This window comes from Monodon monoceros, unplaced genomic scaffold, assembly GCF_005190385.1.
Source record: "Monodon monoceros isolate NGI ecotype Baffin Bay Population unplaced genomic scaffold, NGI_Narwhal_1 Super_Scaffold_20, whole genome shotgun sequence".
NCBI lineage: Eukaryota > Metazoa > Chordata > Mammalia > Artiodactyla > Monodontidae > Monodon > Monodon monoceros.
In genome coordinates, this window is record NW_021703777.1 from 12,714,348 (window position 1) to 12,726,665 (window position 12,318).

Here is a 12,318-nt window from a genome sequence, read left to right on the forward strand (position 1 = left end):
CAACTACAGAGCTCGCGCACCTCAACTAGAGAGCCTGCGTGCCACAAACTACAGAGCCCACACTCTCTGGAAACTGCATGCCACAACTACAGAGCCCATGTGCCCTGGAGCCTGTGTGTCATAACTAGAGAGAGAAAACCCACATGCCACAACTACAGAGAAGGCCACTTGCTGCAACGAAAGATCCCACGTGCCTCAGTGAAGATCCCGTGTGCTGCAACTAAGACCCGACATGGCCAAAAATAAAAAAATAAAATATATTTTTTTAAAATGTAAAGGATGAATTACATACATAGCAGAACACATGGAGCTGCAGGTTTAGATTAGAGAACTGGAAGATAATTCTGAAGAAACTACCCAGGGGTAATGTAGTAAGAGAAGTAAAGGAATAAGAAATATGAAAAAGAATAGAAGAAATACGGGAAATAAAATGTCTAACATATAGGATATAGGAGTTCCAGGAGGAGAGAAACATATTCAACAAGATGATGTTTGATAATTCTCTGTAATTAATGAATGACAAGAATCATTTGATTTAAAAATCACAAAGAGCCCAAAGCACAATAACAAACATAAATCTACTTCAAACACTGCTTGCTGCAACTATAAAATATCAAAACAGAAAGAAAATATTAAAAGCAAACAGAAAGAAAAGATAGATCATCTGCAAAGGAATAAAAATTAGACTGTCAATAGACTTACAGTGAGCTAAAATAGAGGCCAGAAAATAATGCTCAAGAAAAATAACTATCAACCTAGAATCTATAACCAGCTCAAATAGCACTCAAAGGCAAGGATGAACAGGTTATAGGAAATAAAAGGAATAGAGGAATAAGTTAAATGACATCACGAAGAAGTAATCAAAAAATTCAGTAAGTGGGACATTCTCAAAACAACTGGTCTGGTATCTTCAAAAAAAATCAACAGCATGAAAATAAGAGAAGGATAGGCTCTATGCTAGGTTAAGAAGATTTAAGGGTATAAGAAATAGATGCAGTGTGTAGTTTGGGTTGGATCCTGGTTTAAAAAAAGAGATTTTTAAAAATTGGAAACATGGACAAAATCTGAATATATACTGAGTATTAGTTGATATTAGAGAATTTTTAGTAAATGGTAATGAAATTTTATATGTATTGGAGATATTCTTAGTTTAGAGAAGCATGTTGAAATCTTTGCAATTAGGGGTTAAGTAGCATGATGTCTGTAAATTTATTTGTAAGCTGTTTAGTTAAAGTGTGTGTGTGTGTGTGTGTGTGTGTGTGTGTGTAGAGAGTGCAAAAGTGGCAAAAAAGTTAACAAATTTTTTAGTCTAGATGATAGGCATATGGGTGTATATGGTTCTATTTTTCTACTTTTTTATATGTTTGAACTTTTCATAATAAAAAATTAGAGAGAAAGGATGAGGTAAAGATATTCATATTCAAAGACTGAGATTATTTTTTGTCACTCGCAAACCACACCAAAAGGTTTTGTAATAAATAAATTTTGGTAAGAAGAAAATTGAACTGAGGAAACAACGGTGAACAAATAAGATGGAAAGTAAATCAATAGAAACAATGAAAATAATGACTACTAGAGGGGGAGCAGGCAAAATCAACGATGGAAATAAAACACTCCCGTCAAAATTTGAGAGGTGACTCAAGGAATGCATCTTAGAAGTTTCTAAGAAATGTAAAGATGTGTATTAACAAAAAGATTTTTAAACAAGTATGCATGTTTTAAAAGGTGAGGCATTCATTGGAAAAACAGAAAAAAATTATTACTTCAAAAGAAGAATGAAACAAAGAAAATTATAAATCAAATCATTCCAATAGAAAGCGAAAGAAGAGAAACAAGAGAAAAGTAAATGGAAAATTAAATATAACATAGTATAAATAAACAAAAATACTCCAGTTATGGCAATAAGTATAAATGGCTTTAAATCACTAGTTAAAAGATCCTCAGATTGAATGTTTAAAACTGTATCTATATGCTATTTATAAAATACATCAGCAATGATATGGATGAATTTCAAAAACATAATGTTGAGTTTTCTGAAAGTTTCAGAAAAATACTATGATACAAATTATATAAATGTTTAATACACACACAAAAACTAAAACTATAATACTCATACATAGTACTATTCAGCAACAAAAAGAAACACACTTTTAGTCATTTTTGAAAAGACAAAATTACAAAATATTGGTTACCAGGGGTTAGGTATGAGAGGATAGAGGGGAGGAGTTGGATGTGATTATAAAGGGCATAACATGAGAGAGATCGTTGTGAAGATGGAATAATTCTGTACCGTGCAGTGGTGGTTATATCAATCTAAACTGTGGTAAAAATGACAGAACTTTATACATATGTTGTACCAATGTCATGTTCTGGTTTTGATATTGTACTATAGATACATAAGAGGTAACCATTGGGGGAAACTCAGTAAAGGGTACACAGGACCTCCCTGTACTATCGCTTACAATTCTTATGAGTCTAAAATAATTTTAAAATAAAAAGGTTTTTACAATACTATACCTGTTTTTAACTAAATATGTATATATTAAAAGTATAAAAACATCTTGGATTTATTTCAATTTTTCTGAATGTTACATGCTTGATACTTGATATTTACAAAGTAATAATAGCAGTGACGCAGAAGATAAGAATTGTAATAGCTTACAAACAAAAATGTTTAATCCTGGTATGGTATCAGAAAATAACATGCACAGGCAAATTAAACAAGATATTTAAAGATTCTTTAGTTTTGTGATAATTCTTAATTCATTTAACTCCAGTCTCAGAGACTCAGAAGGAATTGTGATATTCCAGTTTGAGTAGAGAACACAGGCAGTCCTGACTTTGCATGCTTCCCATACAAATGAATTTCAGTTACTATGGATTGGTTAAATAGTATCTGTCCTCCAAAAACAATTCAAATTTCAGTTACCACAGTATCTGCAACATGAGTAACTGCACAAATTACAAACTTCCCTGCTCGCTCTTCAGGCCACAAATCACTACATAAATAAAAGATGTGCATCATGATCAGTGCGCAATCACATCACTTCTTTTCAAAGTCCGTTGCTTGGTGATCAATCACTGAGCATGTGATCACTGAGTGCACACACAGACAGTAAAGTGTGTAATTGTGCTGTATTCTTGTTTCCCAGTGACAAACTCAAGTGACATTTTGCAAAAATAGATAATCAAAAGAGGAAATTGGCCAATAAAGATGAAAGTTCAACAAAGAAAAGTGGAAATGCTGGAAATTAGAATCAGACATAAGTGCAGGTATAGAAGGAATAATTGATCATGTGAATGTAGACACTCTCACCATTAGAGACTCCAGCAAGAGGAGCTTAGTGAAGGCAAACATAGTGGGAAATGGCTGTAATGAAAAGACTGAATATGTCCCAGAGAAAGTGACTCCAGCAAAAAGCTTCACACAGAAGGAATTCTCAGAGATATTTCTCAATGATGAAATGCACAGGATAAAATGTTGGAAGTTGATCCAAACTTTAAAATGAGTATAACGACTGAGCAACACACAGAAAGGATACTCACTCCTTACTGCAAATTATACACAAGAAGACAAGCATTGTTCAAACTATCTAAGTAGGTTTTTACAAATAAAACATAATTCTCAATATTTCTAAGTTTTATATTACAGTATACTAAATATTAGTTTTACTGTTTTTTGCATGTCACTATACATGTATATACAGGTATAAACAACAGTAGGAGAGTTTTTAATGTTTTGACCAAAATGGTTAAAGATCACAGAACAATCACAATTTCTTCCCATTGATTTTAAGGTTGTCTGCACAGTTAATTTTACTGCCTCACACTGCGGTGCAAAGCAGCCTGCCTATATGTAAAGGTGATACTATACTTGCGCATAAATTGAGTAATGATTCCATTCCTCTTTAATACATTTTCTATATGACTTAGGAGATAAATAACACAAACAGGACTTACTTATGCTTCTCTACTGACCCTGTATGCTGTCATTTGACAGTCAAATCCCCTTTTTAATGGTCCTTCACATATTTTTCAGCAATAGAACTCTTGCTTTAAATGAAATCTGAAGTGAAACAACAAATCAAGGTTGTACTTTTATTTTGCTTATAAGCTAATTAATAAGAATTAAGATGAATTAATGACTACATGAGAACTACAGTCATTTCGACCTAAGCACCAATTTTTTCCTAAATGTTTTGTTCACTATTCAGAGATACACATAGATAAATAGCTGCAAATGCTACCAGTTCATTTCAAGGGTAGTTCAAGCTACCCTTGAAATTGCTGAATACTCTTCAATTAATCAGACAGGGATAGTTTGCCTATTTGAGTACGTGTGAAACTTAAAAAAAAAAAAAACTTTAGATGGTCACTTTATTCCAAAATATGCACAAAAATTTTAAAAAGGGAAAGGACACAAAATAATTATCAGAATTATAAGTAAGAATTATTAAAGAAAGAGGTTTGTAGTAGCATTCTTTATAATAACTAAAATTTTTTAATGGATTTGACTTAAATATCCAAATTTAGATGAATGATTGTGCAAAATACAGTAAGTTCAGAATGAAATATTAAGCATCCATGAAAAATTATGTTTAGGAAAAGTTTTAAACAATGAGAGGAAACGCATAGAAACAAAAAGACTATAAGATGACTGGGACTTCCCTTGCAGCTTTCATAAGAATGGTTAAGAATCTGCACTTCTGCTGCAGGGGGCAAGGGTTCGATCCCTGGTCAGGGAACTAAGATCCCGCATGCCACGTGGAGTGACAGAAAAAAAAACAACTGTAAGATGATACATGTAATGCAGCTATGTTTTTTTAAATGTACTAAAATACTAAATAGCAATATAATGCTAACAATTGTCCCTGGAATGTAGAATTATGAATGTTTGATTAATGGGTAAAAGGATTGATATTTGCATCTTTAGTTTTCAACACTTTCTAAACTATAAATTACAATAGATGTATTTTTAAATACTTCTCTAATAAAAATTGCATAAATCAAATAAGCTTCCCCTTCTGAACTAGAGGTGGTTCTCAAAACACCCTTGCAGCTTGGGCAACAAAGCAGGAATTCCTCTTGGTGAGGAACTTTTGAGAAAGCTTATCTATATCATATTTAGGTCCCATCCTCAGAGATTAAGCTCAGTAAGGAAAGACAGGAACCCATGATCCCCACCAAAGCAGCTGCCAGGAAGTCCTGCAGCAACTCTTCCCTGACCCCACTCCCACCCTCATCTCCTTGTACTCATAATGGAGAATTTGCCAGAATGGAATTTGCCTGTAGCTTTTGCATCACTTAATGTTTTGTAACAACTTAATATGGTGGAAAAATACTAAATCATTCCTTCTAAATTTGGTTATAGCTTATATAAATAAGACATCTTTGGTAAAACAGTATTATTTTATAAGGAAAGATCAGGACAAATGATTACTCTCTTAAAATACCAAACTAAGTAAATAATCAAGTCAAACCAAATGAAAAGAAGTAAAATCAGAGAGAACAAAACATGATCAAGTATCAATTTACCCTAAGTCATTCTTTGGAGGTAGTGTATTTGAAAAGCATTAGTATATAATGAACCTATGTGATATGTTTATAGTTTCATTATCATTAAGTTGAGGGTCTATTAAATAGTTCAATTTTATTTTTTACTGTAATTGTTTATTATAAAACATAGGCACATGATTTTTTAAATAAATTCAAATAGACTTAAAGCAGTAAAATAAAAATAAATATCTCCAACCTTAAGTCCTACTCTCTGGAGGTAAAATTATTAATTCCTTGGGTCGCATTGTAGAAATTTTGGGGACATATACAAGAAAGCAAATACAAAAACATATTCATTTTATGCATGTGAGAAACATAATATACCTACTACATTATCTTTTCTCCCTTAAAAGTATACATTGGTAAATCTTCCATGTTAGCACATAAAAGTAAACTTCATTCTTTGTAACAGTTAAATGCTATTTCATACACAATTGTACTATTATTTACTTAATTTCCTATTGATACATATTTAATTTCCTTCCAGTTCTTACATTATAATCTACTGAAATGATCATGCATGTATATTCAAGTAGGATGAATTCTTAGCAATAAAACTGCTAGGCCAAAGGCATACGCATTTTAATTGTTGAGAGATATTACCCAATTACCATATACATATATAAGTTCACACTAACTAATACTCCCATGAACAGTATATAGGAATAAGTCTTTCCCCAAAACCTTATCTTGAAGCATTTTCCTATGATTGTAAAGCATATACACTGTAAATAAATACAATTTCATCCACAGTTAGCCATTACACCAGAAGATTTTGATCATGTATTCCTCCACGTTATTCTTACCATTGGAAGTGTTCACTTAGTTGTATAGTTGTTGAGTTTCTGGTTTTGGCATTAGCTATGGAATCTAGTAGTACTGGATTTTGACACCCTTATTGTAATGGAGGGAATAATTGTGTAACCTAATTTCTAGAATCTTAAATGTGTTAAAACTAACTTGGATGATACATCCAAATGTTGCCATTAAAGAAATGTTTTTCAAAAATAAAAAAGTAGTCATTCATTTTTGAATGATACTCTTTGATTTCCACTTATATTCTTTTTTCAAAATATAATTTTAAAAACCTCTTAGCACTCTTCGTGCTCCCCAAAATGACTTTAAAATGTTTATCAGATATATTATCTCCCCAAAATACATAGTTTTCAAACCTTAGTAATGAAAAATTAACTTCCTAATTATTAGCAATGTAAAAATAAACAATGTCTTACCTGAAACTCTTAAACTTCTCCAATACCACTCCTAAAAGCTCTACAAAGTAGAAGCTGTGAAACATATGGTGCATCCAAGAAAGAAATCTTTAAAATTTGGACACAAGCACAAAGTGGTGGCTCTTTTAGAAGAGCATTTTCTCCACTGCAAACCAGCTGTAGGCACAGTCTAGTTAATAGCCTTCAGAAAAGCTGTGCTGTGATATATTAATTTACACCTACTGTGCATTAAATGAGAAGCCAAAGGCCGCGTACTGGGCACATAACTTATTACCTCAACTTAAAACAGATATTCCATTTACTAGTAAAAATATTTAAGGTATGATGTCTGGGGATTTGTAAGGGAACAAACAAGTAAAGAGCCTGAGAATTTATGATATAATTAGTTAACCTATGATGCCAGAATATTCGTAATAAATACTGAAAGAAATTGTCAACTAGACCTTAAAAATTTAATCAAATATTGGAACAATAGGTAATTACTAAAATTATAAAGGCCATAAGTCAATGTTTTCATACTAAATTTGTGAGTGTAGTTGACACCATCAAATCAGATACAGTAAAATGATTATTCTTATTCCATAAAGCAGTATTCTTGATTCTGCACTACTTTTTGAAATGGTCAAATCCTATATCTCAGGAGCAAATTAGTAGATAATTATAACTTTCTTATCAGAAATGTCTCATTTTAATTGTGATAGCTGGGCTACTTTTACATGAGAAAACATACGAGAATAATGCTATGTTACTCACACTGTTGATGCCACCCATTCTGCTGACTACTTCATTTGCAGCAGCACATGAAGGTGGTTTCTGGAACACTGACAGCTCTAGAGAGTAAATAGCCTAGGAAGGAGACACCCTCATCCAATGGGTAAGGGAATCTGTCGCTCAATGTCCCAGAATCCTAGCTTACTGCTGGATGATTTTGAAATGAGTTTCTCAGAGGGTCCCCAATGGAATGTGCCCACAGCAGTTACGCACACATTATGCATCCATTATTGCCTTTTCTCTCTTGCCTTTGTTTCCTAGGATGACTTCCCAAATAAATTAATTGCATCCAAGCTCTTGTCTCAAAGTATGATTTGGGGTAACCCAAGTTAAGAAAGCAGCTTAAATACAATAGAAATGTATTACTCTTTCTTGAAGCAGTTCAGAGGTATATAGTTGAGGGCTGATAGGGTAACCCTGTCATCCTTGAAATGTTGCTTCTTTATCCAATTATAGTCCAAGGCGGCTGATCCACCTCTCCCCATCTCCCAGCCTGTGGAAAAGGGGAAAAAACAAAGAGTGCACTGACCACTCCTTTTAAGGGCACATCCTGGAAGTGGTACACAACATCTGAGTTCATGGAACTTTGGCCAGGACTTAGTCATACAGCTACAAGGGCTTCAAGGGTGACTGGGAAATGTCATCTCTGTTGTGCACTCTTGTACAAAGTTAAAATTCAGGAGTTCTGTTATTTAAGAAAGGGGGAAAACATCTTTGCAGCAAATACCTGCACCTTTATAATGTCCTATATTATCTTAAACCAATTGCATTTCATGTGATCATTGGTAGGGTTAGGTTTCAATCTGCCATCTTGATACTTGTTTTGTGTTTGTAGCATCTGTTCTTGATTCTCTTTTCCTCTTTCTTAAACTTCCTTTGGATTAATTCTTTTCTATGATTCCATTTATTTCTCCTTTTTCAGCTTTTTAGGTATAATTCTCAGTCTTATCCTTTTAGTGATAGCTTAAGGGCTCATAGCATCCATCTTTAACTTATCACTGTCTAACTTCAAGTAATATTATTCCACTTCACACATAGCATCAGAACCCTACAACAGTATACTTCCATTTCTCCCCTTTCAGCTTTTATGCTATTTTTGTCATACATTTTAGTTTTACATGTGAATAACTTCCACAATACATTACTATTAATTTTGTTTAGTCAGTTATCTTTTTTAAAACTTAATAAGAATAAAACAAATATATTTACCTATGCAATTGGCATTTCCAGTGCCCTTTATTCCTTTGTGTAGATCGATATTTCTATCAGGTATCATTTTCCTTCTTCATGAGGGATTTCCTTTAGCATTTCTTGTACCACAAATCTACTGATAATAAATTCTTTCAGCTTTTAAATCTCTGAAAAAGTATCTCACTTTCATTTTTGAAAGACATTTTTGCTGGGTATAGAATTCTAGTTTTTTTTCCAGTACCTTAAAGGCGCTGCTTTACTACATCAATTGAATTGTTTTTTGAAAAGAAATCTGCTGTTGTTCTTATTCTTTTCCCTCTATACATAACATGCCTTTTTTTTTTTCCTAGCTGCTTTCAAGATTTTTCTTGAAAATTTGGTTTTTCTTTAAAATCACTGGTTTTGAGCAACCTGATTATCATGTGCTATGGTGTTATTTTCTTCATGTTTCTTGTGATTAGAGATTGTTGAGCTTCTTGGACATACAGCTTTATGGTTTCATCAAATTTGGAAAATTTCAGCCACTGTATCCTCAAATATGTTTTCTAAACTTTCCTTCAGGGACTTAAATTCCATATATATTTTTCTTGAAGCTGTTCTATAACAAACTGATAGTCTATTCCTTTTTCTTTTTCTTTCTTTTTTAAAAATTTTTTCTTTATGTTTCACTTTGGATAGTTTTTATTTATATGTCTTCAACTTCACTAATATATTGTCCTGCAATATTTAGTTTGCTATTATTTCCTCTGCTGTACTTTTCATGTCAAACATTGTAGTTTTCATCTCTAGAAACTTGATTTTTTAAAAAATAATTTATGTCTCAACACATTTAGTCTTTCCTTTAGCTTTTTAAATTTATGGCATACATTGTAATAACTATTTTCATTTTCTCATCTGCTAATGACAACATCTGTGCCATTTTGGGTCTATTTTGATTGATTTTTCTCCTCATATTGCATTATATTTTCCTGTTTCTTTGCATACCTGGTAATTTTTTATTGATCCCAGAAACTGTAAATGTTATCTTGTTGGTTGCTAGATATTTTTGTATTCCTATAAATATTTTTGAGTTTTGTTTAATCCTCTTTGGTCTTGCTTCTAAGATTTGTTAGGTGACACCAAAGCTGTGGTTAATCTAGGACTAAACTACCTACCCAATACTCTGTGAATTACAGAGCCTATGGGGATAGGCTCTATTCCTGACACTGTGAAGTTTGGTACTGTTCCCTCTAATCTTTTTGGCTGGTTCCTTTTCTGGCTTCAGGCAGTGCCTTCATATGCATGTGCTGATCATACTCAGCTGAGTTCTCTAGGGCAACCCTCTGCAGAACTCTGGAAATCTGTTACAACCTTTGTAAAGGCTGAGCCACCCAGAGTGAAGAAAAGGATGTCCTACCTCTAAAACTAAAGGAGACTTTCACCCAGAAGAGGGGGAGAGCAAACTGATGTGGGTCACTAAGATGTAAAAAGTTTCCCTTATTTGTGCTCCCATCAACCGAGTCTGGAGTTCTAGGTATCAAGAACAGATATAAATACCAGGAAGCCTCACAAGAGATGATAAATCACACATGGGAGTCACTGCCCCTTGAAAAAGTGCCACAGTATCCCTCTCCAAGCTCTGAGGATAGATTATTAGACTACAATGGACATTTTGCAAGAGTCTACAAAAATCTTACTAGGGAATGTTGGATGGACAATGGACATTTTAACACCCTTAGCTGAAGCCTAGAAACTATTAGTATAAATAGCATGTTTCAGCCTCCACCCTCAAAACCTATTTGTATCCATTATGTGCAGAAGATTTTTTCATTTTTCTTTGGTTTTTAGTTGAGAGAAGAAATGAAGAGTTTGGGATTGTTGCTGAACCCAGGACAGCATACAAGGACAGACAGGAAGGGATGAGTCCATCTGTCACTGAGACCAAAAAGCTAGTTTTTTTCCCCTCTGAGGTTCTGGGGAACAGTTAAGAGAATTTACTTTGAAAGATTTAGGACACAATCAAAGCTACTTTAGGGCTAAAAAGGAAAATATTCTATCTACCTCTTTATTGTGATAACGTTTTATCCCAGTAAAAGGGAAATTTTAAAAAAATGATAACATAGGGCTTCCCTGGTGGCGCAGGACAATGTGAAGACACACAGGGAGAAGATGGCCATGTGACTGGAGTGATGCATCTACTAGTGGGAGTAGGAATATGCTAGATTGAAGGAGACTACTTAAATAGGAGACTAAATAGTCTTCTTTAATCTAATGATAACTATATGCAATGTGTAATCCTTGAATGGCCCCTGGATTGAAAGGGAGGAGAGCAGGACGGTGAGCAGGGAGGTAAGTAAAGAGGGAGGCAGAAAGAGATGAAGGAAAGCTCTATATATCTACATAAAGGGCATTTGGGTGACAACTGAGGACATCTGAACATGGACTATATTTAAAAACTATTATTATACTAATGTTAAATTCTTGGGAAAATAGTATTGAGATTTTATAGGACAGTGTTTTTGCTTTTGGGAAACACACACTAAGACATTGAAGAATAAGATAATGATGTCTGCAACTTACTTCAAAATAAAAACAACAAGAGATTTCAATACAAGGCATTAATCACAACATAATTTATAATAACAAAATAATGATTATAGTCGAAATATTCACAGTTTAAATCTCTATATAATGAGGTTATATATGTTAAAATACCTTTATGCTTTTAATTGGTTTTCCCTCAAGGAATTATTTAAGGGGAGCTTTTCCAAAAGGCTGCCTTTTCCAAATGACATAATTTTTAATGTGACTCCGTTGAAATATAAGAAGTACCAAAGAATCACCAAATCTAATGCAAAGACCAGTAAGTTTTTTTTTAAGACCAGTAAGTTTCTGAAGTAGCATTCCAATTTCTTATTGATCAATTCCTTCAGATTCAAGGGTTCCATGCAAACAAATCCATTGGCAAAAATGTGACAAAGAAACACATGATTGTTTCAAACTTTGCTCCCTGTTGTCAAAACAAGGACTTAGTAGGAAAGAGAAATGAGACAGTGACTAGCCAGGTATGTACTATGTAGTTTAAGAAGGCTGAAATAGATTTTTAAGACACTTTCAGATATTGTGGAATAGGTCAGACACTAAGCATTTATCAGCTAACGCCTTACTAGCAAAATGCAAGAAATATTCAAGAAGAGTAATCATGAGGAAGGAAAAATTAAGTCTGAAGCATAAAAAGTCATAAAGACAAACTTTTCCTATTACTCTCTTTTTTCTAGGACCAGTCCTGGCACCCATATAAAATTCTCTCTCTCTGGATTCCTTTTCATTGTACCCTGAACAATGATCTCATGTCATCTCTGGCATATGTGCATAGGTTACTGATTTGTTCTATCTCCCTGTTGCCAAACAATAGGAAGAGTAGAGAGAGTTGTCTTAGGTCTACAAATGGGACCATTTGGAAAGGCAGTTTTCCTGTGGAACCTGTCTTCTCTGACTGAAACCTATTCAATAAGACTGTTCATTCCTGACCTCCTGCCCCCTTGACACTGATCTGTCCTAAAGAGGATGCCAATATATTGTCTGTCAA